The 25,817-nt window shown below is 41.5% G+C and overlaps 2 pseudogenes; one reads left to right on the top strand and one right to left on the bottom strand.

Moving 5' to 3' along the window:
* Positions 1-3,756: 3,756 nt before the first annotated feature.
* Positions 3,757-13,330, top strand: LOC129356168 (oxidative stress-induced growth inhibitor 1-like; annotated as a pseudogene).
* A 1,074-nt stretch (positions 13,331-14,404) lies between these two features.
* Positions 14,405-25,524, bottom strand: LOC129356166 (inositol hexakisphosphate kinase 1-like; annotated as a pseudogene).
* Positions 25,525-25,817: the final 293 nt, after the last annotated feature.

The raw sequence follows: 25,817 nt of genomic DNA, 5'->3' as shown, positions 1-25,817 counted from the left end.
GGGCTCATTGGTGGTGGAACATTAAACTGTAAAACACTTTTTGCACAAAAGTGAGAATGAAAGAGAGAGGCTCCTTTCAAATCCTTCCACTATCAATGAAAAGTAGATAAAAACTGATCTCAAACAGACTTCAATCATTCAGGTTCCTACCACAAATCTGCTGAAAATGTAAGGACAACGCTAATGCGACCAGTTCTGACAGGAAGAGCGGAGAGTTGCTTCGTTTCATTCACGTTGCCCATCCTGTGTTGCTCTGCAACCAAACAGCAACGCTGCAGAGCGTCTTTGATTCAGCCAAACCTCTGATGTTAAAAAGTCAGACTCTCCCTTCTGAGTTGAGCTTTACAAGACACAAGTGTTTGTAATTTTCCATTAAATTGTAAACCGATCCCCCGTTGAGTTTAGGTTTTTTTTGGGTTTTTTAAATACAGCTTTTTGCTTTTACACCGAAACCAAATTTTCACAGAAAAACACTTTTTTGAAAAAAAGAAGAAAAATTCTAATTTTATAATTTTGACTTCAATCTTGTCATTTCTGTAGCTAAACATGAACGTTGACATTTTTTATGCATGTAAAATGATTTGAGAAATGCAGGAACAAATGTTTATATATTGTTTATATATATATATATATATAATATATATATATATATATATATATATATATATATATATATATATATATATATATATATATATATAAAATGTTTATACTATTATATATATAATAGTAAAATGTTAAGTTTTCTTAAAGAATTTACAGTTTTTTCAAACATCCTGGTTTTTATTTTGGATGCTTTCATTTAGTTTGCACCATTTTAAATATTACTTTGATCTCAAATAACCATTTTAAACATTATTTTTGATCTCAATGAACCTTTTTGAATGTTATTTTGATCTCGATGAACCATTTTAAACGTTAGACTGTTTGGATGGAGGCGTGTTTATCGTTCTTGAAGACAAGATGTTCCAAACTGATTTTCTATCTGCTCTGATTGCCTGATTGCAGTAACTGAAGAAAAGTTGAGTTTTTTCCTGAATGGAATCTGAACTATGCAGGATTCATGAGATGCTCGTCACACAGCCGCCTCATGACTAAAAGAAAGTAACTAATATTCAGACCGGAGGCTCTGATGCTCTGCTGACGGATTAATTTGAACAGAAATTAGGTTTTTCTGTTTCTCTTTTCTCAATAACTCCCATCAATTAGATATTATTCATTCTTATAAGAAACAAAATATCTTAGGCATTAAACTGTTTTTAAGTTTAGGGAGTTTCAGTTGAATCAGGGTTACTTGTTCTTGAACGCGTGTCGACATTATGTGATTGCATCATGACTTCTTGTTGTGATCATGAACCGATTAATTTTGATTTGATCCACGGTGCCAACATGTAAAGCCAGAGAAAAGAAGGATAGAGGTATAATAATCAGTCATAAACAACACAAAGCTAATGACAGGTTGCATAATACTTCTCTAGTATAGCACGTCAGCCACGTTATAACTGTGATGCAACTATGTTTGAGGAACAAATCAATGTAATGCTGGCGGCTGCAGACAGGATGAGCGTTCTGTGATTTCAGATCTGGATCAGTAAACTTACCGTTTATTTGGCCTGTGTTATTTGTTTTAAGAGACATCTGAGGGTTTTTGATGAGAGGAAATTAAACTATTTATCTTTGCAGGAGGTTCACGAAGATACAGAGAAAACGTCACCTCAGTCTTTATTTTAAACCTTCACATCACATGTTTGATTTAAGTTTTCTTTTCAAATATCAGAAAATAACTTCAACAAATTTCATTAAAACTCAATGTATTATTTTTGTTATATTCTGTCTTTGAGTGTTTTTTTTTTTCTTTTCTCAAATTAGCTTTAAAATATTAGCAAGATAATCCTTTTAGGTTTTTTGGCCACTAATTCAAATTTTTATGGCATATTTGCATTTTCATCTAATGCAAACCGAGTTTGGGAGGAAAAAAAGCAAAGAATCGTTTAAATGTTAACATTTAAAGCCCTTTGTTACTTTACTTCAGATTCTGTTTTTATTTGTCTGGTTAAGTTTCTAATGACCCGGTTCCAGTTTCTCTGGGTAACTGGAACTGTTGTCATCTCAACATCAAAACAAAGGAAGTGTTGGCTGACATCAGAAAGTCTGTGGTTCCATGCTGGGCCAGGACATTGAAGAAGTGCATACAAATACCAGAGTGTCATGAAAAGACATGGAGTGTCTTATTCTGTGCTGCAGTGTGAGGGAAGGACATGTAAGATATAAACAACAGCAAGTGAATGGGCAAAATTATGAAAAATGCTAGCTCGGCTCCTAGCAATGGGCTTATGCTGTCATGGTGAATAAAAGCTGACTACTCCATTTTCATTGGAATAATGATCATGAGAGCTATAACTCGTGACTAAAGAGCGATGATGCTGGACACAAGCAGCTGAAATAGACTTCTCCCTTAAGGCGGCTGGCTCAGCTTTGGTTAAGAGGAAGAAGTGGCGTCATGCAGGGAGTAAACCTGACTCTCATTATGTGGAAAAAAGTGAGACTTGCACAAGCCACTTGGAGTTCATTAGGCTATTCTGGTTAAACAGAATTTGTTAATTAATGCCTCAGTAGGGAAGGTTGTAGCAACATCTGAAGGAAGCAGTGTTATCAGAAAGGTAACAGCTACTAGCACTCGTCACAATCACCAGCCCACAGGAAATTGTTCACCAGATCTTTGACCCTTTCCATGCTCAATCAGAGTGAGTGAAGTTGTGCCAGATACTCACCTTATTAAGTCAGAATCAGAGCAGAAATACAATCCATCTATATGCTTCCACATTATTAGCATTTGAAATTAGTTGTTAAATGTTGTGACTCTATAATGTGATGAATTACAGCCAGACTTTTTAAACCCAGGTTAGAATGCCTGTTTGTTGAGTCTCCAGCCTGCAGCTCTTAGACTTTCATCCCTTGTTCTTCTTCCATACTGGATAACTCTTCACTTAATGAATTCAACAGTGAGCTGCTGAATTTGCTCTCACTACTTTTGTTTTGGATGGACAACTGGTTTAGTTTTGTTGGTGCAACAGTTTTGGGTTTTTCTCTAGTTTAGTTTCAAATAATATAAAAATGAACAAAATTGTATGATGGCTATCTTTTGGATTATTCAGTAATAAAGTAATTATAAAGTAATAAACAAAGTAAGTCTAAGTCTAAGTGATTAACTTCATTGAGCAATATTTCCTCTTACTGTGGTCAACTAGAGAGCATTAATCTTAACATTTAGCTGTCTAAGGTGTGCTTTTCATGCATTTTCTGAATGAACAACTCTTGGTAGGAGTGACAGGTTAAACTGCACTTGACCTACATGTGCAAACAGTCTGATGAGACGTCTGCTTTCTGAAAGCTGCAGACTATCTGCTGGTTTTTATCTGTACAGTGCTGCTTAACTTTTTTAAAATAGAACAAATTGGGGAAAATCGCGTATGTAAGCATGCAGCTTATCACAAAAAGATAAATCTAAGTGTGATCGTTGAGCAATAAAATCTTTTCAAATAACTTTTTTCTGAACCTATCAAACTGATTGTCGAGCATCTCGCATCCATAAACTGTCTTTTCTTACGACAGCGCGGTTTTTCATAACAGTTCATCTGTGCCTTTGTGTGATTGGCTGGGGGGCGGAGGGTCTCTGTTGATTGGCTAGTGGGCCAAGCTACATTATAACTATATAATATGTGAATGCGAGACTCCAGCTCAGAGCTGAAGGGCGGAGTTAGTGAAAGAAGAGCTGAATGAAAGGCCGGCGAGCAGCTGCGACTTGACAGACTGAGAAACCGAGGCAACAAAAAACAAATTAAAGAAGATAAAACGGCTCTTAGACCCAGCGGAGGATCGAAATCAGAAGGAGGAATCGGTAAGTTTGTCCCAGCCGAGCTGGTCGCGCGCGAGGCTACAGCGGCAGGTAGCTAGCACATGGGTCAGAGTGACGTAATAATGCTGGATTATGGGGCTGCTGCTGTTAGCCTGGGGTATAACCCCGATTATTGATGCGAGCTCCGCAGCTCCGGCCGGCCGGCCGGCTCAGTGAGTGGGAGTGTGTCGGTGGGAGGGTGGTCCTCACTTCGGCTTACGTATCCAGTCACCGCTGGCTCACATCCAGTACCCAGAACTCTGTTACGTAGATGAAACTAATTCAGATATATTCTCTATAGATGTACTTTAATTTATTAATCTGCTGGTTGATTTTTGTTCTTACATTTTTTAAATCAAATTTTACTTATAAAACTACGATTTAAAGGTTTTGATTAATTAAAAGTTGCGATGAAGCAGGTTAGAAATGAGAGACTAAAGATAGCATTGGTATTTATAGGATTTATTCCTAATGTGCCTCTATGAGCTAGAAGTAAAATAATCTGAAACCTTCCAGCTTGATCTTTGTTTGCCTTTCTGACCTGATTTCCATACTCAAACAGCTACATGTTTATTGAGCCAATTATAAAATACAACAACAGAACTGATATTGTTCTCCATCTATTATCTCCTCCCGCCTTATTGTCACAGTTGGAAGCCACACAAGGAACACTGAGTGCAGGATAATAATGTCAAACATTTTCATCCTTTTTTTCTGGGTTCACTCAGATTTCTACAAGCTTAGCAGCATTTTTTCTATTTTTATTAATGGAGGAGTTCTACAGAATCCCATAAACATTGTAGCATTTGGGTTTGAAAACATTGTCTTTGCATTCTGCAACAATTGGATCACTTTAACCTTGACTGTAACAGGTCCAGCAGGTCTTGGGTCTTCATAAATAAAATCCCATTAGCCATCTGCATATCTTGGCAGGCGTTCAGAGCGAGATTACAACAACTCTGCCTGGAAGTATTTAATTTAGAAGTTAAAACAAAACACTCCTTAAGTGCTCCAGAAGAGCTGAAGCTTAACAAGGTTTGGGGAAAATACAGCTCGATGTTTTGAATGTGTGAAAACCCCCCGACCACTTTCACATTTTGTTAATTTTTTTCTTTAAATTCTGCAGAAAAGATATGAGACGAGCCTTTCAAAAATATTTTCAAGCCTTTCTATTGTGAGCCGTAATTAATTATGTATCTTAGGAGCTTCTTCAGTGCATCCAAATGCATTAAGAAGTGTTATAGAAGATGAGCGATTCATTTTTGTAGAATGATTTACAAAAATGGAACTAGGTAAATATTACACAACAACCTTTTCTCCTCTTTTTTTTTCAATTCCAGCTTTCAGTTGAACCTCTAAACAAAACCAAAATTCTTGGTTTTAATTGCCAGCAGGAGTTTTTGTAAGGATCTGCTTAGAAGAATAAATGTTGCCAGGCCGGGAATTGAACCTGCGACCACTGCCATGAAGACAGGCCTCAATACACGAGTCGCGCTTTGCTGCTGCACCACCACAGCATCCGGTTTGAAATGTTTTAGTCCTGAGTATTGATACACAACTAAATAATTGGGAGATAAATGCTGTGACTTTACACAACTTGTTTCTGCTCGTAGTTGTTGCTCCTCGTGCTAAAACACGTTCCCACATGTTTCTACCTCCACCTTTTCCTGCTGGATGCTTATAACTGCATAAATTGTCATTGGCGACTAAAATCAGTTCTAATTTAGTTTCTTTTGCCTCTAAAATTAATCCACTTTTTGTTCAGTTTTTATATGTTAATCCCCCACCAAAGGTTCAGGGGACAAATAAGGATTGCTGATGTTTGCGGCATGATGGTTGGACTAGAACAGCTTTTGTGGTGTCAGAATCACATCATCACAGTTTGAGAGAGAGAGAATATTCCGGAGAGTACTCGATCACTAAAATATTCTTTCACAACAGCTCAAGTTAAAAACATTGTATCTCATTGTAAGATGCATCACGAAAACAGGATTCTCTGTGTTGATTCACACCAGCCCTGTTTAGTTCGCTTTAACTGAACTGAAGTCTGTTTAGTTTGTTTGGGGAGGTGTGAACACTAATTGTACTCTGAAAAAAGCTAACTCTGATTCGCCTACAAGCCTCAGGCTGGGTTCGGTTGAAGTGAACTGTGTTGCGGCTCGAATCCATTTATGAACGCCAAGCAAACCAGAAACCGGCTGGTTTCTTTGACTTAGTGCAGTGTAGAAGAAAACCACACTGCACTGAGTGCAGCATTTCTGTAACAAATGTTTAGATTTTGGTCCCAATCAAACTATCAGGTGTGAAAACACCTTTTCTCTTGCTGTAGATCAGACTCTTCCCGATCCAGAGTGATGGAGATTGAAAGCTGAAAAGATCAAAAACAGCTTCATTGTTATTAAAGTACAAAATCATTATTCATGAATATTATTCATCTGGTTTGACTCTCAATGTTAACTTAAAAAAAAAGAAATGAATTAATGATGTCAGGACGTGATATAAAAATGATTAAAGAGACAATTAGCATTTTTTCAATGCCAACCATTCAGGTTGTACATTCAGTCATAGTTAAAACAGGTTCTCCATTTCGCTGATTATAGGTTACATAACCCTCCAGTGATTATCATCTCACGTTCCACGCCGACGTCCTGCATGGAGCGTGTCGGGTTTCTGCCGTGTCACCACTGATCCAAGGCGCCTGCGGCAGGTGACCTTCGACTTTTTGATAAGTGTCGGGTTGGCTCTGATGCTTGTTTGTTTGTTTATGCAGCAAAACCTACGAGAAGGTTTGATGTTTGGGAGGAAAACCTGCTTAACCAGAATGGTGAACATCCAGGTGTTTTCTGTTGCTTTGAGTGAAGAGGAAACGTTGGCATATTTCTTCCACAGTCAGAAAAACAACCTGGTGCTTTGGAATAATTTTAACCCAACTGGATCCAATTTTATCTATTTTATAAAATGCTTGTTAAAAGTTATCACCAAAAACAGGCCTGTCACAACAACACATTTTGTTGGATGGTAAATTGTCCCAAAATTTATTGTGATAATAATAAAAATGGCCTTTTTTGACAAACTTTTTCCTCCAAAAAGTCCTTTATTGTAAAAGTGAAAAGTGATTCCTTCAAAATGACAAAAAAGTTACAGCATAAATATTCAGTTAATTCAACAGAGGTCCAGCCAATCGGTGTGCTTTCTTTCTCTGAAAAGGAAATTACATAGATTAAAGCTTAAAAACAAAAACTTTGAAGTTATTGCCCTGCACTAAATTACCTCTTTGAAAAGTTTTTACAAAAATAATTTTCATGGTGAGATAATTTTTTAGTGTCCAAAGGACAGAAACTAAATTGAGAGTTGATTTGCTAACAACGAAAGGATCTTCCTGTTCTTTTGCATCACAGATAAAAACGGAGACAGATCTTGTCACGTATATCTTGCAATGATCAGCTTTGTTTGGCTCATCTTTTGTCTTTTTTTAGCTTTGTTTTTTGCTTTGTTTTTTTAAATAATGCAAAGCCGTCCGTTTTTTAATCTCCTAAACGCTGCAGTAAAGAGTTCATACCTGTAGCCAAAAGATAAAGCCGACACCCAAAGGCGCTTTTCTAGAAGAGTGGATTGTTTGCAATGCTGGAGGAAATGGTTTACTGTAGCCTCTGGTCACAGTTAGCTACCATTCGGAGAGTATCGTACTTTAAACAGAGAACAATTTGTGTTTTGTTACAGGATAAAGAGTGGAAAGCGATGCTGTAACTGTAAATACGTTGGTCAGTGTTTCTGGGAGTGAACTAACGAACCCAGTCAGGGCAGTGGGGCTGCCGGAGCGGCACGTAGTCCTGAGTGACTTTGGCGCTGAGACTCACTCGTGTCTGGGCTCCATGCCAGCTTCGTCATTGCCCTTATGTAACCTCTCTTCATCTCTCCCAACCCACCTCATTTCCCTCTTTCTTTTTCTCTCCTCTCATTTCTTTATGCTTCTCCTATGCTGTTGAACCAAATTTTTCTTCCTCGTTCCTTTTCTCACATGTCCCGTCCTCACTTGTCTGCATTCGTCTGTGTAAGCATGACTGTGCAGTTTCTGAGAGTCGGCCGCTGCTCTCGGATCGCTGGCCCGGCCCTCTGGACGGGGCGTGCGTCCAGCGTCCATGACCTCATGGCTGCCGAAGTGCAAACCCAGCAGTGAAGTTTATATTAATGGAGCTTCAATGTGCTGGAGGGGAAATGTGAGTCATGAGGCTTCAGAGGAAACTTACAGTAGGAGAGAAGCTATTTCTAATTTCTATTTTCTTCCACTCTGGTAATAAAAACAGATGAGCTTCAAGCTGCCTTATAATATTTCTAAATATAAATGGGATGAATTAATAATAAATCAATTATTGGCACAATAATTTAAATGATTTATCATTTTTGTCTTTTCTCCCTTTTGGGCTCAGCTAAACCTTTTTTTAAATAACCATTTTATTTACTCCATAATTCATTTGATTTGTTTTTGTTATTTTGTTTATTTATTTTGGATTTATAAAGTGACTTCCAGTTCCAGTGTAAAATGTTCATAAAGATTTAAAGTTTATTGATCTATGAAAATATGTTCTTGCATTATTTCACCATTACTTGAAAATGGTCTCAAAACCACAATATTATCGTTTATCGCAAAACCTTGTGGGACGATTTATCGTGCAGCAAAATGTGTTATTGTGGCCGATCTGCGTACTAATCTGAGACACCAGAGGAGCTGATGACACGACGTTAAGTTACAATCTAGATTTTATTTTGAAAAAGCAGATATAACCAGGATTACAAATTTTGCTGGACGATAAATTGTCCCAGAAGTTATTGTGATAAGTGATTATATTGTTTTGAGACAACTTTTAGGGAAAATAACAGAAATGGCATAATAATACAAGAACACATTCTCAAAGCTCAATAAACTTTAAATTGCAATGAACACTTAACACTGGAACTGGAAGACAATTTAAATATCTAAAATTAATAAAAAACAGAAACAACAAATGAAGTGAATTATAAAGTCTTTGTAAACTAAACAATTCTTAAAAAAGGTCTAGTTAAAGCACCAGAGTGAAGACTTTTAACATCCTGTTTTTGGTGGAAGAAGAGGAACAATAAATCAGACGAATGAAAGTTATTGAGCATAAAGTCACGGGGCCGAAATCTAAGAATCTGAATCGGAACCAAACGGAAATGTTGACTCGTTGTCTCACTTCCTTCCTGACGCTCCGTCACCTGTGAACATCGCAGGTTGAACCTCGACGCTAAACCTCAAGGTCAAACGGAGGAAGTGGGACTGAAAACGATCTCACGTCATGTTGGTGACCGGACTTTGTTCCTCTCTGTTGCAGAAGAAATGGATCTGCAGCAGAAAGAGACGACGTCTGGAGAGATTCTGCCGGTCGTGATCATCGGTAAGACAAACCTTCGCTTCGTTCATGCTGAGAGGTGAAATGAAGGACAGTTCAGCTTCAAACAAGGAAGTAATATTAGAGTCACATAAGTTTCTGCTTATGTTTTGTCTTAATGGGGAGAGTCTCGGTCTCTGACGTCTGAGGCAGCTGCATGCAAGATTAAGAACTGAGCTATTTATTCTTCTGCCGTTGAGCTGAATTCCCATTCAGAGAATAATGGAGACAGTGGGAGTGGAGCCGAACTGCTTGTTTACATATTATGTGCAAATATGTGGAAGTAAAAATGCAAATTGTTTTTCCTCTCATGCGGAGTCATTGTACATATATATTACAAAAAAGATCAGCTGACTCATGCAACAGCTGTTCATAATTTTCTGCCTCCATCATGTTTCCACGCCTGTCGCAATAACTTAATCAATTAATTGGCCCTGCAATAGTTCCTATGAGATATTCATGTATAATTATGTAAGTAATTGCCAGTTGCAGATCTAACGTATTGATAATGGAATAATGATAATGCCAATTTCAGATTTTAATCCCAGAACTTTGTGAGATCAAAAGTCTATTTTTTTATTTCTAATTTTCTCCTGTTGCTTAGGAAACGGCCCCTCTGGGATCTGCCTGTCTTACCTGCTGTCAGGCTACGCCCCCTACCTGTCGGCAGAGGGATGGCACCCGAACCCCTGCTGCACGGCAAGCTGTCGGAGCAGCCTCACCTGTCGTGCTGGAGCAGGTAACCCGGCCCGTTCCGCCGTGGCGCCGGCGTCGGGTCGGGCTGCATCTGAACCGAGCCTCTCTGCAGGACCTGGAGTATCTCTGCGAGGGCCTGGAGGGCCGGTCGTCCAACCCTGTGGCGGTGCTCTTTGATTCGCTGCTGCTGCCGGACAGCGACTTCGGTCTGGACCACACGTCGCCCCTGGAGTGGCGGTACAAACCGGAGCGAGCCATTCCCCACCTGGTTCTGGGAAAAGGCCCGCCTGGAGGCGCCTGGCATGTAAGGCCCACCGTCATAACGTTGTCTTCATTGAGGTTTTTATTCTGTTGTGACTTTTTGTCTTAATGGGGAGAGTCTCGGTCTCTGACGTGAGTTTTTGCTCCTTCCAGGCCATGGAGGGATCCATGCTGACGCTCAGCCTGGCCAACTGGATGGAGCTTCCCGGGCTCAAGCTGAAGGACTGGATGAGAGACAAGCGCAGGTTCGACCCGCATCAAAGAACCACGTTCTGTAGGCAGACATGGGCGGCAACTGGTCACATTGTTTTAGTGAGAATATTTCTACTTGAGTAAAAATATGTCAAAGTCGTGTTTTAAGATAGATAAATCTAAAAATATATATGTATGTATTTAAAAAGTGTTTTTAAATATTAAATTTACAAAGATGAACATTTAAATCAGCTCTTATGTTGTGGCTAACCTAGATTAGCTTATTTAAGTCCTAGTGAGCGATAGGTTTAAAGATTTGGGTTTTGAACCTTGTATTAAGTTATGTTAAAGTATAAAACTTGGATGAATCTTTGTGTTAATTTACAGGGGAAAGAAATGAGCTGAATGACGGTTTGGTACCTGATATCTACTCGTTAGCCCCGTCCGTTGCTGCCTTGCTAAATGTTGTTTCTTTTTGTGGCAGAAATGTGAGGAACGACCGCGCCACCCCGGCAGAAATCGCCTCCTACTATGAGCACTACGTGTCCAAGATGAACCTGGAGCAGAACTTCGCCTGCGGGACCACCGTTACCGCGGTAACCAGGGAGTCGGGTCAGCAGGACGGGTCACCGCCCTGCTGGAGAGTGTCGGGACTGCAGCGGAGACACGGCGAAATTCTAGGAGGTGCGTTTTATGAAAGACAAACAGAATAAATGAAACGTTTATGTTGTAAAGGTTTAAAGAGTATTTTCATGATTTGTGTTCTCGCTGTAGACGGTTGCTCGGTTACGGAGGAGGTGCCGTTCTCGCTGTTGGCGCACAACGTTGTCCTGGCGACGGGAACGCACGACGTGCCGGCTCGGCTCGGCGTGGACGGAGAGTCGCTGCCCTTTGTCTGCCACTCCTTCTGGGAGCTGGAGGGGCCATCGCCCGCGGCGAGCTCGACCAATCCGCCGACCCCGTGCTGGTGGTGGGGGCGGGGCTAACGGCGGCCGACGCCGTCCTCGCCGCTCACCACCTCAACACGTCGGTGTGCCACGCTTTCCGGCGCTCGGTCTCGGACCCCGGGCTCATCTTCAACCAGCTTCCCAAACTGCTCTACCCAGAGTACCACAAGGTGAGGCGGGTTCTGGGCGGGGGCGGGTTCTGCAGACCCAAAGTGGGTGTTTCCACAGCGCAAACTCTGATTGGCTAATTCCAGCAGCAGAGATTGTTCGGAAACTTCAGGAAATTTTATCCAAAATCTCAGAAATGTTGAGATTAACCTCAGAAATTTTTTTTTTCAAAAAACTAAGATAATTTCTGACTTTGGAAAGTCGGACATTTCCAAGGTTTTTTCTAGGAAATTTCTGAAATTAATTGCAACATTTGAGGTTTTTTTGCAGCAAATTTTTGATTTTTCAAACTCGGAAATTTTCTACAAAAAGAACTTCAAAAATAAAAAATCTGATTAATCTCAAATTTTAAATTGTTTTCAGATTTGTGTTGAAAATCACAAATTTGCTAGGAAATAAACTCTACATGTTCCCTAATAACTTTGAGTAGCAATAAACATTTATTAAAAAAGAAAAACCTCTACATTTGATTTCGTCCAATCAGGTCCTTCACCGCTCGTCCAATCGTGTTGCTCTTGACTTTATCCGTCCAATCAGGAGCTGCTCTTCCTTTAGAATCACCTACCTGCTCTGCAGACTTGCCTTCTTGGTTCTGAGGCCGGCGGTCGGTTTGTTGGTCGGTCCGGTTCTGATCTCTGCTCTTTTCCAGGTCCATCAGATGATGACTCAGCAGCAGCACCAGACCGACCCTTCGGACCGGGCCCAGAACCTCCGGCCGCCTCCTTCCTCTTCCTCCAGCTCGCCTTCCTCCTACCCCGGTTACCTGAGCTTTCCCTGCCACCGGGTCGTCGCCTTCCGGCCCGACCGGAAGTGCATCCTGGAGTCGGACTCTGGCGAGCAGACGTGGTCCGGGTCTCCAAGGCGCTGGTTCTGATCGGCGCTCATCCGAACCTCTCCTTCCTTCGCGACGACGGCCTCTCGTTAGGCATCGACCCAGAAGAGCCAATTTCCTGCCGGAGGAACCCGATTGACGTGGACCCGTTCACAAACAGGGTTCTGGCGGCGGACGGGCCGGGAATGTACGCCATGGGCCCGCTGGTCGGGGAGAACTTTGTCCGGTTCCTAAAAGGCGGGGCGCTGGCCATCGCTGGGGATCTGTGGAAGCGGCGCAGCGGCGAGGAGGAGGCCGTTACGCTGGACATCCGGGTCGACCGCCGGGTCGACGCCCGGGTTCTGGACTCATAGCTGGGAGCTGAGGCAAACGGACCGACTGGAAAACCCGAGATCAACTGGACCTGTTCTGGGATCAGCTGGAGAAACGGCAGCAGGATGTTTCTGTTTGGACCCGATTTGCCACCAGATACCAGAACTGTTTTCTGTAAATTTGATGATTATCCATTTTTTACTGGAAATATTAAGTTTCTTCCAAGTTTTCAAATTATTAAACGTTTAGGATCCGCTGCTAACGGCAACGTTTTAGGGCCAGAACAAGAAAACATTTTAATTGCAAAATAAGGTTATGCGATTTAAAGTAGCACAATATAGTCAAAATAATAATAGAGTTGTATTAAAGTCACAATTATCAAAAGTGTGAATAAGAGAACAGCCATATTTGCGAGAATAAAGGAGCAACAGTGAAGATGCATCAAAAGTATTATAAAATAAATATATTATTGAAGTTGCAAAATACATAAAGTTGTGATAATTCATGGATAAAATCGTTCTGTAAACAAATTTTTCTGGCCCTAAAACTGCGTTTATGCTGACAACCATATTAATATTTAAAGCTTATTTGGTTATTTTTACTACAGCTTCCAGTTTGTTTGGTGTTTAAACGACTAATCTGTTAAATTTCTGTTTTTATAGCACTTTATTATATCTGTGCTGCTTTATTTAATCTTTAGCCTAATGTTTCCTTTATAAAAAGTTTTCTATTTATTGATTTTACTAAGCAAATATTAGTGGAAAAAAAATTATTTTCTATTCTAATTTTTCAGTGCATTAAAGGTGTTACTTAGTTAAATCAAGCCATAAAAAGAACTTTTAAAATCAACATTTTTATATTTCCTTTTTCATCCTCAGATATTTTCTCACTTTCTAATGTTTTATTTACACCTTTTTGTACTGAAGCAATAATCGGCATTTCAACTGAACATCTATTTACATCCTATACATACTGTGGCATTTTTAAATGAAACATTTATTTACCGTTTCCTTTGGGATCTCCTGTAAGAAAATTGTTGTAATGTTTCTTATTTTGGTGTAAAATTATCCTTTTTTAGTTTTTTTTAACGCTGCAGTAGATTTTGTGTGTAAATGTTGACAGGATTCGGTTTAAGTGCCTTGAAACTTCATTGGATTCTTACAGAATCGTCTCCGTTTGCGTCAATGCCGTGCAGATAAATCCAGACCTTCTGTTTGCAGGTGCTGTTTATGATAAACAGGAAGGTTTGTTCCAGGAAATGCCTCATCTGTGTTCATTTCTATCAAAGTTTGAGCTCAGCAGAAATATTATCTCTGCAATTTATCATGTATTTACAGCATATACAGTGGCACAGGCATTTGTCCCTCCTTTCCTGACTCTAATCATCTTCCGTAAATATGTCCCAGACATAATACATAATAGTCATCAACTCATTTCAGACCTGTGAAGCTGATTTTATGCTGTAACAGCCTGCCATAGGGTTCACCTGGAGAAAGAATGGCGACACGAGGCAAAGCTTCTGGAAAGATTTAATCTACGTACTTTTCACTTCTCTAACAAACAGTCAGGGTGATGTCAGATGCAAAAAACAAAATCAAGTCCCATCAATCTGAAGCTAACAGCCATGAGGTTCAGAGGTCAAAGCAGGCCGGGTCGGCGGTTTGATGTGGCGCGGAAACAGGAGGGACGTGGATGAGCATGCAGGTTTATTCATTTTATTTCTTAACCGGCTCTGTCGATGTAAGAGTGAAACAAACCAACAATCAAAGAACACATGAAGATACGTTGAACAGTTTTCCCCACCGGAACCGCAGGTCCAGAGCAAGGCAGCAAAGCCGAGTCAGCTCCAATAATAATAATAATAATACTGCTGCTATTCTCTCCTCCTAACAACATCTTTACATTGTTACACTTTTAAAGATGGGGGACAAACCACTTACCCGTATCTGTGGGTAAAGGTACAATAAAAAAATAAATTATCACCTTAATAACCCAAAAATAAAATATAATATTTGCTCTGTTTGGTTCCTGCTCCTGAGGCTGAGTACCTGTTGCTGTCCAGCAGGGGGCGGTGCCGCGCCTCGGCCAGCCTCAGCCTCAGGCGGAGGAAGATCCACGAATTGATTGGCTCCACTCCATCGAGACACGGACACGTTATTGCCACTACTGCCGACAGCTACAGGACTCCAACATAGACTTATATATAAATATAAACTTCTATATTTTGAGGCAGGGCTGCGTGATAATTCAACACCAGCAAAACGTTCAAAAGGAATTTAATTTATTTTTGGTCTCATTTCCCATTTCTATCAGAAAAATATTATATAACCGAGCCCTGATAGTTGAGGGTGGTGTTACTCTTCTTTTAATCAGTGCTATTAACAAATCCCATGGAAAGGCGCCATGTTGGCCTTCAGGTGCTTCAGAGCTCATTTGAAATGCGAGGACCTTCACAAAACCCCCCAAAAATAGAAAACAAAAAATTCACTTCATTTCTGAGAACAAACAAACTGAGCTCCATCAGTGCATTCATGCCGGGCTTTTTTCCATGAGAGCCGCTAACAGCAAAAAAACAGAAAAACCAACATCTGGACACCACTGAACCAGATCTTAAAGTGACATTTATGCTTCAAATATTACAAATGAGCTTCACAGGACACAGGCCACGTTAGATTTCTGATTAATCCCCAATGTTTAAAGATAAAACGGTAATATTTCCCTCTGGGGGCCTGTTTCTGCTGCACTGCATTGCCGATTTCCCTCCCAGGGGGCGCCACTGCGCTCTTCCAGAACCACCTGGTGCTTCGCCAGGTATGTCTTAGTGCGTTTTCTTACTCTTACATTACTTAGGTTATCCAGGTTCTACCACGGCGTATTCGGGCCAATATGGTTCGAAAAAAGAAACTAGAAGATTTCTGCCAAAAAAAAAAAAAAAAAAAAATCAGAATTTTGAGATTAATTTAAGAAATTATCTAGAAAAAAAAAGAATTTCAAATGTCAATTTCTTTTGGAAATTAGGAGTTTCAAAAGTAAAAAATGTGCAAATCTGGTTTGGAGAAAGTGGGAAATTTTCCAAAATGTTTTCCAGAAAAAAAATTCAGATTTTTTTTTTATTCCTGCGCATTTTAGACTTTTGGAGATCAGAAATGTCCTTATTTTTTCTAGAAAACTTCTGGAATTACTCTCTAAATGTCTAAATTTTCAGTGGACATTTAGTCCTTTTTTGGCCCGATTCGCTGTTGTGGGTTTCGGTTTCTGAGGTGCCAGGAGGGGGCGCTGCGCTGGGCCGGAGCCGATTGGTCGGTCAGTGGACGTTTCGTCCAAACGTCCCCAGGATGTGGTTGTTTCTGACCGACAGGACGAGAAAAATCCTCTAAATTTTGAGCTTCACTGTGCAGAAAAGTTCCCTTAAAGATACGCTTCAATCTAGAGAAACACTCCCCCTAGTGGCCACACCGGCTCCCTTCTGCCAGCCGACGGGTTGCAGTCGCAGCTTTTTTTTACATTTATGCACAAATAAAATCCTCCTCTATAGCTGCTGTTTCTAACGTTTTATCAGAACCGGCACGGTTCTGGATTGAAGCAGTAAAAATCCTCAGGACGGCGGCGGGCCATCTGCTGTGATGTCACCGCCGCTCTGTGGTTAGGCATTGATGTGTGATGGTGAAGGAATGCTTTAAACCACGAAGGTCCTCATGAGGAGACATCATAGTTTGGTGTGCGGCCATTTTGGCGGCGCCGTCCCGTCTTCTCGTTGCGGTCCGACCTGAATGGACTCACAGTAAGAGGTGTGTGTGTGTGTGTGTGTGTGTTTTGCTTAAAGACCGATCAGTCTCTAGAGTGGGAGGACTTTCTTTGTTATTTTTAGAACAGAACCGAGCCGATTTGGTCCGACAGAACCGCACGGGAGCCTCTGGAGCTACGGCAGGTTCTCGTCTCGAAGGCTCTCTAGAATCCGGATCAAGTTTTCCAGTCCGAACACGTAGCCCGAGTCCGGACCGTCGTGCACGGCTGTGTCACCGCGGAAACCCCTGTAGGTTGGGCGAAGTCGAGCGAATGTCGAATGTCCACCAGAGAGGGCTGCTGAGGCGGCAGGGAGGGGCATTTGGACGGGGGCAGGGCACGAAGGGGCAGCAGTCCGTCACGATGGGCGGGAAGGGAGAGGGGGGCGCGTCTGGCGCCGAATGTCCGGGTTCCTGAGAGGATAGAAGCTCCAGTACCGAGTCCTGGTCCTGGTTGCAGTCCGTTTCACTGGAAGTGTCGGAGTGAGGAGAGGGAGCAGGGAGGGGCTCTGCAGGGGCAGCGGGGGTCTTCTGCTGCCAGGCGGCGCTCTGCCCAGGGCCGGGCGCCGGGGCGGCTTCAGGCTCCTGCAGCAGAACGAGAAGAGTCGGTCAACCAAGCCCGAAATGGTCCGGTTTGCAAACTAACCGAACCAGAAAGTTCTCACACCTTAAAGTCCCGTAACAGTTGTTACATTTTCAGCTGCTCTGAGTCAACCATCCAAACTAACTGAACAAGCTATTCCCCTCTTTCACGTTGCTTCCTTCAGTGGTTCTGGGTGCAGCGCCCCCTCAGGCGAGGAGGGAACTGGTTGCTCAAAGAGTCTGGTTGGTTTGACTCCACAGCATCACAGCAGCTGGAAATGTTGACATTTTGTTCCCAAATGAAACCGAATCAACCGGACCATCAGGTGTAAAACTGTCATGTTTGAGGATTGTGGGAGAAAACCGGAAAACCCGGGAAGGGACGCAGGCCAGGGTCCAAACCCAGAACCTTCTTACTTTAAGGCGCCAGAAGCACCTATTAATTTATTACATTACTGTGATTATTATTAATTTAGTTATTGATTCTCGAGTCACCAATACCATTTATTTTCCAACAGGCGACTTAATCCTTTGAACTTTGATAAATAAACATATTTTTATAGTACATTCTTTTTAATATGGTTTATATCTTTGTAACATAGATTACTCATAAGACTTAAGAAATTACAGTGGAAACTTGTTAAATTAACCGGAGCAGCCATTTATGTGTTAATAAACTATCTGTGAGTCCAGAATTACAAAGGAAGAGTTGTAAAAATTACGATTTAATCATTGAAATCTTTCGTCGGCAGTGATCCTGGAGAGGATCACTGAACCGAGGAGAACCGCGGTTCTGCTCGGTTCTGATACGAGTTTCTTTATTTAGCCTGTTCCCTTCCAGAGGCTGACAGTTTGGGTTCAGTCTCAGCTCCATGTCGTCTCGTTTCATTCTTGAATCGCGTCTCTCTCAAGAGTTACAGACCAAAAATAGAAGCAGAAAAACCTCAGCTTGTAGTTTTACATTAAAAAACTCAAAGCGGAGACGCTCCACCGCTGGACGGAACGATTCAGTGAAACTTTCATTAAAAAAAAAATAATCTGAGCTTCATTTCAGTCAGAAAGTATCCAAAAATTGTAAAAATAACAGAATGACATTTTACTTTACTTTTTACTTAGACATCTAAAAAAATTACTCAATAAGAGTAAAAAAGTATTTGGTAGAAGGCCACTGAACAAAATAATTCAATATTAAAAAAATTCTCACTGACGATGGCTGGCTTTGGTTTTACTGTCAAGTTGTTAATGTAACACGCTAAATCTTAAACGTTTGGAAGAAAAAAGGGAAGCAGTGCTGTGCTGTTAATATGACAAGAACTAGACAATAAGATCAGGAAGTTTTAATTAAGAAAAAATAGCAAGGGATAAGGAAGGTAATCAAGCTAATCAACCACCGCACTGTTAGCTTAGCTGATAGCAGCGGTAGCTAATCCACCAAAGCGATCTCTTCAACAATCACATAATAAAGATTGAATTAGAAACCTGCCCATCTGCACCTTTCCCTCGTAGATGATGAGCAGCGAGGAAGAGTAGAAGCGGTAGGATGCCTGCCTCTCTAGCACCGCCTTCAGGCTGCGGAGCTTATTCAGGATGGGCTCAAAGAGGTCCTGCCTCAGGCACTTCCCGTTGTCCAGGAACTGGTGGAGCGCCTGGCGGAAGCCTTCGATCGACAGGCCGCGCCCGTAGTACTTGTTCCTGCAGAGGTAGTGCCCGGTGCTCAGCTGGTACACCTGCAGGGGGCGACATTTAAATAATGCATCACCAAAATCACTCTGCAGAAAGTAATGCTGGCTGCAGCTCTGTATTCCTTGTTCAAGGAAGCGATTCTGCTTCCTTGAACAAGTTAGGATCGGTCTAAACATCACATGCTCATTACTTTTTCATCACAAAATGATTCTTAGAAGATAAAATTTTAATCTCCTCAGTTCTGACTATTGTGACGACGTCCTGTCACTTTAAATCCAAACAAGCTGCTGCTGGCCAACTCAACGTTTACACGCGCATGTAAAAATGGCTGCAAACAGATGCACAATCATACAACCGCACATCTTTGAAAAGCACAAGTAGAGCCTCCTGCACAGTCAACAAAAATGCACCAAGTGGATTCTGGATGGCAAGTCTACAAAAAACACTTGTGTTTTCCAGCAGCCATTGTACAGCACATGCAGCAGTAAAACCAGCTGACCAAATGTGCAGGAGCTCAACCTGGGTTGCAGCCTAGGTTGCTTTGCACTGCTGAATTGATGCCATGGAGAGTAAAGGATTTCGCAAACATCAAAGAATCGAAGCAACACTCCGGATGAAGGATTCTAACATGAGCTAATGCCCAAAAAAGTTACCGATACCTGATACTGCCGCTTTAAAAGTAGAGGAAATAAATGATGCATTCTTTTGAATTGAACGCAACGTTTTAAATTTAAGTTATTTTGGCCACTTTTCTGCAGCTGAGAAGCGAGACGTTGGGTTAATGAAAGATGGACTAATAGGAGTTTCCGCTGCTGCATCCTGATGCGTTTCCTTCGCCATTCTACCTGCATGCCACACACTCTGACGCCCAGCGTCGCCGAAGTGCTCTGTTCGCATTTCTTCATCTGCCGGGCCGCCTTCTCCTCCGAGGCGTCGTCGCCGTGCTGCCGGGTTCCCATCTTCAGGTCCAGGATGCAGGGGAAGGAGAAGTGGTGGACGACGTTCTCCAGCAGCAGGAACTCTGGTTGACGCGCCGCAGTTAGGGAACAAAACCTGGAGGATTTCATCGCACGCAGTCTAACTCTCATCCAGTTTAAAAATGTCACTTGGAAAAATATACAAATATATACACCAAAAGTTGGGATTTACAGGCAAGAACATTTCAGCCGATTCCAATATTTGATATTTATACTTCTGTTAGGAGCAATGCCTGATATTTACTGATATTATAGAAATTTGTCAACCACTTTGATGCCCTGAAAAAACAATCAGGCAAGTTTTATTAATTGAATCGATCCTGATGTGTTTACTTGTCTAAATCTTCATTTAAATGGATTTAAAATGTTGATAGACAAGAATCTTTTTTCTAATTAAGAGACATGAGTTTTTAATCATTTGTGATTTTTTGTGCATTAGATGTACAGATTTTTGACTGTACAAATCTAATCACCTTCCAAAAATAATGTCTTATGTCATTTTGTGCCAAAAGTTATATTTTTTGTTGCTTAAATAAAATTCAGGTTTCAGAAAAGCCATAGTCTTAGAAAGATTACGTTTTTGGTTTAACTTGTCTTTTTAAGAAGTTCTATTAAAAATAAGCTAATAAAAGATTACACTAGTTTATGAAGATTGTGTGATTGCAAATATTCATGCAGATTTATGAATTTATTTGCACAAGTGAATGATTGTAAATTCTTTGCAAAATTATCACAAAAAAGTGGTGGTAAAAAACCACCACCATCGGGTTAAAGTGACCCCAACTCCCACCAGCAGGTGGCAGTATTTCTTACTTCTACTAACCTGCTGCCTCAGCCTCAGTTTTGGTCCATGATTGACATGGTAACAAAAATCGACCTATTTTAGTTTAATCTGCGTCTTTTTTTTTCTTCTTATATTTTTTCCTGTATAGTTTTTTTTGGAAGTGGTTTAATGAAATAAAATACAACAGAAATCCCTGCAAATATTTCTAAAGGAGCATCAAAAAAATCATTAATTCTGATAAGGGAAAAAATATATCTATATATTCTGAAATCCTGGAGGAACTGCAAAACAAAAAGACTCCATGAAGCTCCAGTGCTTTGAGTTGCTGTGATGCGATTGGCCGAGTTAAACAGGTGCTTCCACAGCTGAGCCGAACAAGGTGTCCAGTCACGGGACGTCCGGCGGACGGCTGAAGGATACTGAAGAGCTTGCGGTCCTTGGACTCGGATCTCATGCGGTTGAGCTGCTGCTTGTGGCACACCAGGCTCCAGGGGTTGTAGCTGATATTCTCCGAGGCCAAGCCGCTATTCCAGTCCAGCATCTGGAACGGGACGTCCGAGTGGAGCTTTGGGTCCAGCCGGGGACTCTTCAGTTCTGTGAAACTGAAGCAGGAAAGCAGGTTGTTAATGTAAAGACTTATCGTGATTTAACGAACTATCGTTCATTCAATAAATAACTTCTTCCTGACTTTGCTATCTCGTTGTCATATTGTTGGCAATTAGTAGCAGAGCATCACCTTCATTTTCTTTTATACATCATCAGACATTCAAGATTTAGATTTATTGACAACAGCTAAAGCCAATGCTAGTCATCACCAGCGAGCAGCTTTTGCCTCCAGCTGGCGGTTGGAGGGCGGATCCAGTTGAGCAATTTGACATTTCAAACTCAGCTTGCTCAGTGAATGAGGCCATTTTATTGACGTTGGTTTATTTTGCAAAATTGCTATGGAAACACTTTTTTTGCATCACGAGTCACATGATCAACAGTTACTACTGTGGAAAAGACAGAAAAAGGTGGCAGGAAGTGGGAGGATGATGATGGTGCTGCATTTTACTTAGAACAACTAAAACATGGAAAAACTTCTGTAGTTTCTTATTTAACTGAAAGTACGCAGTTTATTTGAACTAAGCAGGATATTAGTAAAGTTTTGTAACGGAAGCGCAGCTTCGTGATGAAGTGAACAGGCTGTTACTTGTCGGAGCTGTCGGTGTCGTGCGACTCCCTCCGCTCGGCCCGCTCCTCCTTGTACTCGGAGGAGGAGGAGGATCGGCGGAGGCTGCGCCGGGATTGCTTCCGCCTCGGCTGCTCCCTCTCCGGGGGGTCCCTCTCCTCCAGCTCCCCCGTCACGCCCTCCATGTTGTCCACGTGGGGTACGCCACCAGGTTGATGTAGCCGTCGGAATCGCCTTCGAAGCACACCAGGACCACGCCTGACGGACAGAACCAGAGACCATCAGAAACAGACGTTCGATCGGTTAAAATGCTGCTGAGCTACTTTTCTGCAGTAAATATCAATAATATTAATCTCATTATTACCCCGAGGTGGGGAGACTAGTTGCATTGTTTTTAAGTTAGACAGGATCAAGGCTTAAGCTTGTTTATTTTTGTCATAGCAACCCCATAGCGTGATGTCACGAGAACTTTTCCGCAAGTTATAGGAACTGGTTTAGGAGATAATTTATTCATTAATGATTGGCAAATGATTTCATTATAACAAGACCTTTTTCCGTGTTTCAAGTGAAATAAACTGCCAGAGTAACTAGAACCTTCAATATTCAAGAACTATTGACTTAAGACAATAAGTCTGTATTGACTGAAGTCAAGCTCTTAAAAGTTACTTGTAAGTTAGTTGTGTCTCATTTCAAGTGGAATAAGACATTTGCAGTAGAAACTAGACCAAAGATACTTGGTAAGATTTTGTGTTTTTCAGTCTGTTGTTTATAAAAGTGCTTCAGATCCTCAGTGTGATCAGACGTTTATTCAAATCTGGGATATTTTCCTGACCTGCTCTGAGTGTCGGGTGACGCGTTCGTCCAGAGGCAGAAATAAACAAATCAAACCATTAAGTCCTCCAGATCTAATTTTCCTAATTATTTCCACAGAAACCAGGAGGAAACTCCCTCCGTTCATAATAATGTCACAATAAAAGTCAGCTCAGCTTCTCTTTCATGTAAACAGTCAGACTTTCCACCTGCTAGCATCTTCTGCAGAGGCGCCTCCATCTGCAGAGCCACTGAGCAGCACAATGTTTCATCAGATAGTGTCAGAAAATATGTGGGCAAAACAACCTTGACGGCTTGGAGAAGCAGCTCCTGGGCAGCTGTCTGTCTGCTGTTATTTAATCAGCAGGACAATGGCAGCAGGCAGGGATCCAGGGCTAAATATAGGCCGGCTGGGCGGCCGTCAACATCGGCGAGGACTGGGTGGAATGCAGACCCACCGGAGAAAATATCCAGTCAGACCCACAGACGGAGTCTGTTTCCACTCAAATACACCTGAACTTCACTTTCAGATTTCAGAAGGTTGTTTTTCTATGGATGGAATAAAATCTGCAAACACTAATATTTCTCCATAGTTTTTGCTACAACAGCAGCTCTGATTGGTTCTTTTGTTCATTTCTTTGGGTTCAGGGATGCAATTATTCCCTCTGGTCTGGACGTTGTGCATTTGGGAGGATTTTGGTCCTAATTTTTAACTTTCAGACAACTATGACGTGCAACCACAGTAACAAGGTACCATTTTTAAAAATGGGAACAGCTAATTAGAATATAAAAACTCAAATAACACCTGAACTTTGACACCAAATCAAAGGAAATCCTGATGGATGCAGAATGGGAGGAGCCATCAGAGATCGAATCCCCATTTCCACCCAAACGGCCAGAATTGCTGCCCCTTGATTAAAAACGAGGAGCAGCAAAAGCAAATGAGGTGGAAAAGCAGCTGTCATGTCGGACTTCGGTTTTAGTTTTGATATTTTGTGTTGTTTGTGTGACAAAAAGATGATTAAAAAAAAGTTTTTACATCTTGAAATTCATCAGAACCAAAAGGAAAATTATTTTTATCACTGATCTGCATCTAACTAAATTTATTGAGATTTATTGATGATGTCATGGATCCAAATGTGGAGAAAATGGTAAATCCTGAACAGACTTTTAGCTTTGGGATGTTGTCGCTGTCAGGATGAAACTTTTTTCACGATGTAATGGGAGGTTTGAAAATCCCTGCATTATGCAAGATGACTGAAGATTTTTCCTTTTGCTTCCTGTGGAAACAGGAAGTTGCTCCAGTAGCACCAGCATGTCTGTGTTTCTTGTCCATTTTCTTTAAAGGCCTTTCAGTCCCTCCCAGGGACAAAACCTCACCAAACTGAATGCATTATTTCAGATGATTATGAAGTAATTTCTCCAAACACAACCGAACGTCTGGCTTTCAGTCTCAGTATTTGTGTTTGTTTAAACTGTGAATTTGTCCCATTAAAGCTGCTGCGATTTTTCTAACAAAGAGCTCGGTAAGTAAGTGGGTCACGCTGGTTTCCAGTTAGTCGTGTCCTGGTTTTGGGAATGACTGCAGCAGGTTGATGGGACGGTTTCGTCACAGCGACTGCCGCGGCGCTGCTGGTCGACGTGTGCAGCTGACAGTTTGGGCTCTCCGGGTCCGGCCGACCCGTCACAACAAGCTGCCAGGTTCGTGCTTTCACTTCATCTATCAGCCCAACTCAAACTCTCAACATTTTTCACCCTCTTTTTTCTTTCAAAACACCCCAGTGTTTAAAGTCATGAGTAGAAAAAAAGAAAAAAAAAATCAAAATATTAAAAGGGAACTATTATGCAAAATTTTCATTTTGCATGTTTTTTGTCCATTTTGGTCTTTATGCTTCTAAAAACAACTCAAGCACTTTAAAAAAAACTCACCAAACCGATTCTGGCAATACGTTAGTTTTTTTTGGTGTCTGGAAAACAAGCAGACAGGAGGCCCTAAAAATCTCTCAAATCTTGAGTCACAGTTTGCCATTGCCTAGCAACCAGGTCCGTTACCTAGCAACCCTGGCAAAAGTTCCAGCAGGTTTAGTCAGCCGGTGCATGCGCTGTACAATGGCTGCTGAAAAAACACAAATGTTTTCTTGTTGATTTGCCGTCCAGAAACCACTTGCTGCGTTATTATTGGTTGAGCAGAAGGTTCCACTGACGCTTTTCAAAGCTATACAGCTGTATAATTGCTTATCTATTTGCAGCCATTTTTATGTTTGAGTACAAACGTTGAGTTGGGGGCATGGCCAGCAGCAGATGATTTGGATTTAAAGTGACAGGAGGCCCTAAACCAGCTCAAAATACACAGAGCTGCGCAAAATAAAACGATAATCTTGTGTAAAAAATTTTATGAACATGTTTTGTACAGATCTATCCTAACCTGTTCAAGGAAGCATAACAGGCCAGCTTTAAAGAAAAAAGACTCCAAAAAGCCCTCCTCGTTTTAACAGACTGATTAACAAGGCGCCTGCTCCATCAACCAGGATGTGTTTCTACTAACAGGGAACAGGACCAACGCTGTCGGCGTTTGTTTGGGTCTGTTTCTACATCATCAGGCTGTCAGGCAGATCCAGCAGCTGATGGAGAACAGAGCCGCGACGTCTCCTCTCCCACTAAACATCCGGATCTCCTTCCTCCTCTGCGTCATTCTGCCACTGCAGCCGTTTAGCAGCAAGTTATTCTGAGCCAAGCAAATATTACAGAGACTTACTAAATTACTTGATGATTACTTTGGTAATTGATTAATAAATTCAGCTCCAGTAATGTGTGCAGCGGATTTCATAATGCTGCATTGAGATGCAGGTCTGGCGGCATGAAGAGCCCAGCGGTTCTGATCCGAAACATCAGAGAGCGGCGACTGACCTTTATACTCAGGAGTGAACTCCTTCATCTCAGGAGGCAGAGACTCATAGAAGCGCTGCTCTCTGCTGATCAGAGGCTTACACACGGTGTGGTCATCGTACCGCATCATGCTGGTGTGACCCCCACCTGCAACACACACACACACAGGCATGAAAAGCTACCCAGCATCCTGAATTCACAGAAATAAACAAAGAACTGCAAAGAAACCAAATCTGAAAGTATTTTTGCCTAGTTTCTAGTGCAAACCTAGAACCCTTGAATTAACTTAGAAACAACATTTTAGCAAGACGCAGGTGTTTGATTTTGTTTCCTCTTTTGAGCTGTGTCCTGTCACTTTAAATCCAAATTGAGGTAAAACCAGCTGACCAAACATGCTGGAGCTCTGCTGGGGTTGCTCGGTAACTGCTAGG

Source organism: Poeciliopsis prolifica, unplaced genomic scaffold (assembly GCF_027474105.1).
Source record: "Poeciliopsis prolifica strain line A6 unplaced genomic scaffold, Auburn_PproV2 SCAFFOLD159, whole genome shotgun sequence".
NCBI classification, from domain to species: domain Eukaryota; kingdom Metazoa; phylum Chordata; class Actinopteri; order Cyprinodontiformes; family Poeciliidae; genus Poeciliopsis; species Poeciliopsis prolifica.
The sequence above is the reverse complement of the archived record's forward strand: the minus strand, read 5'-3'. Positions and strand labels throughout refer to the sequence as shown.